The following is a 2,938-nucleotide window of genomic DNA, read 5'->3' on the forward strand; positions in this document are numbered from 1 at the left end:
CTTCGTGACTAGGTTACTACATGTAGAGCAGATTTGCATAAGTCTCACATGGGCTTTTTTCTAACAGAGTGAGAGAAAAAGCGAGAGGGAGAGGGAGCGAGGGAGAGAGAGAGAGAGTTCTGCTTATAAGATCAATGGCATTGATCAGCCTTAACTCTACTTACCTAGCGTGCAAGGATTTCAGCCCAGCTAAAGGATTATTACCACGAGTGTGCGTATGCACCACACACACACAACACACACACACACACACACTCGTCTGTGGGTCGGCAGCAGCGTGTTGGGTTTAGTTGGTGTCTCACTCCAGGTATGTGTGTATGCAAAACGGATGCATGATATCCATAACATGCTTACGCCGGGTCTTTGATGTGGCTGCTACAGAGCTCTGGCGGGGTGATGCCGGGAGAGAGGTGGGCCGGCCAGCTACTTTGATGCTTTTGCGCCGCTCTCCTCCCTTTCTTCTCTTTCCCTATCAAACTCTCGTCGTCTCTCGCTCTTTGTGCCATATCTCCACATTCTATCATCCAGTGGACATTTTGCCCCCCCTCCCAGTGTTCTTTCAATCTCCTCCTGCTTTCATTCATCCCTCCCTCCTTCTTCATCCAGTTTGCAGAACTCCAGCCCTGGAGATGGGGAAGGCCTCCTAACACGGACCCACAACAGGCGCCGAAGACAACGCTTGCCGGGTAATCTTTGCCTTTGTGAGTCTTTCTGCGGGGCGGTTCCAAAGCGGACTCTTTGCCCACTTTCCTCCACACGCTAAATGAATCGGTGCGGGTTTGGATTTTCGGCGGGAGAGGACAGGCGGACAGACACACACAGAAACACAGATACACATGCGCGCACAAAAAGACATACCAAGCACCTGCAGCAAAATGAAAATCAGGGTCATGCTGAGATGGAGTCCGTCACCCCCGGTGAAAGGGACACAGATGTGCAGTGACACGGGGCATGCGCTCGTATCTGTTCGGGTGTGCGTCCGTATAGAGTTGTGTGTTACATGGTTGGGTCGAGGAAAGGGCGAAACTGTTGACCCCTGGCTGTGCGGTGCCTACTCCCGCTGTGTTTGCAAAGCCCGGCGTGCCACAAGACTACTCCGGGAGGAGTGGAAAACCACCGGCCCCAACACACACACACACACACACGAGACAGAAGAGAGCGAAGGGAGGGGATAAAGGCTAGGAGTAATAGAGAAGCCAAAAAAAAATCTTGAAAAAAAATAAAAATACAGCCACCATTCATTCATCTGAGATTGTCAACTGCACACCGTCCGGATGCTTAAGCCACGGGGTCGATTCATGTTCACAGTGCTGCACCGCACAGTCCTATTAGCTTAGTATTTTCTAAATAAATTAACTACGGGTAATTTAATTTGTGTAATAGGTGCAGTACTGTCAGTGGCACATGTACTCTGTCACTGTAATAACAACCACTGGACCCATTGCCTCCGCCAGACTCACGGTGCCTGAGCACCGCACATTATGTTGAGTGGTGTCATGTGAATACCGTATTTGAAATTCAAAATCGAAGTAGCGGTTCCCCACATAAAAGCCCTTTGTGAACTTGACAAAGTGAGACGTTAACAATGGGTTCCTCATATTTCATATACCGGCAAGACGTCCGCATATATTCCGGTCTGCATTTGTAGTTAAGCAGCAATGAAAATCGCTTCCAGAAAACTGGGGGGAGACAGAGAGCGAGAGAGAGAGAGAGAGAGAGAGAGAGAGAGAGAGAGAGAGAGAGAGAGAGAGAGAGAGAGAGAGAGAGAGAGAGAGAGAGAGAGAGAGAGAGAGAGAGAGAGAGCGTGAGGCCCTGTTTAGACCTGGCATTAAAATGGGTCTTGGGTGATCCGATCACAAGTGGACAACTATGCCAGTCCGCACCTAGCATTAGATGTGTCTCCACGTGTCTCGAGTGACCACTTGTGATCGGATCTACTTCCCTGTTCTATACACAAATAAACACATACACACTTATCCGATGACTTATCTGATGAGAGGGCCTAAGGACAGGATGTTGTGTTGCTGTTCAGCCCACTGAGGCAAATTTGTAATTATATTGGGCTATACAAATAAAATTGACTTGGCTTGACTTGACTTGACGATTTCTGTTTGCAATTACCAAATGCGACAATCAATTTTTCCTTTTGTTGTGGCTTCTTCTTCTTCTTCTTCTTTAGTGTTGTGGCTTTTCTTCTTGCTGAACATTTCAATATGATGCCGTGGATGCGCAAATAAGTACGTACTTCCGCTTATGCAGAGGTCGTCAGTTGAGTAGGCGGTCCTTCAGTGTGGCCCAGGACACTTTCGGGTGCACACTGCTAGAAAGAATGTGGCCGCATGCGGCCCAGACCACTTCCGAATGTGGTCTGAGCGATCGCATCTCAATGCGTCCTCAGTGCGTCTTGGGTGCATTCACACCTGTACTTAGAGTTGTCCACTTGAGATCGGATCACCCAAGACGCATGTTAACGCCGGGTGCGAATGGGGCCAGAGAGCGAGAGGGCAGCAAAAGCAATGACAGTCAAGATGTCATTCAATGGGGATACAAGCAGAAGAACGAGGCGTCGTTCAGCTGGAGCTGACAAAGTCTTGCGTTGCTATTCACCACCTCAGTGTGAACTAGCAAAACAATGAGACAAAGACAAGCAAGCACGAAAAGTAGACAGGAAGTGAGAGATAATGAAACATTCAATCAGTGCCGACACAGACACTCATTTATCATGCCTTTGTTGAAACCAATGCAATATCAGGCACTGGGACGCCCCTTTAAAACATCTGGTTCTAGTTTCCGCCCCAAACACTGCCCTGTGGGAACGAACACACACACACACACACACACACACACACACACACACACACACACACACCACACACACACACACACACACACACAGGGATTTAAACAGTAACGCATCCACCAGCGCCCCCCGCTGAAT

The sequence above is a fragment of the Lampris incognitus genome, chromosome 18 (genome assembly GCF_029633865.1).
Source record: "Lampris incognitus isolate fLamInc1 chromosome 18, fLamInc1.hap2, whole genome shotgun sequence".
Taxonomy (NCBI): Eukaryota; Metazoa; Chordata; class Actinopteri; order Lampriformes; family Lampridae; genus Lampris; species Lampris incognitus.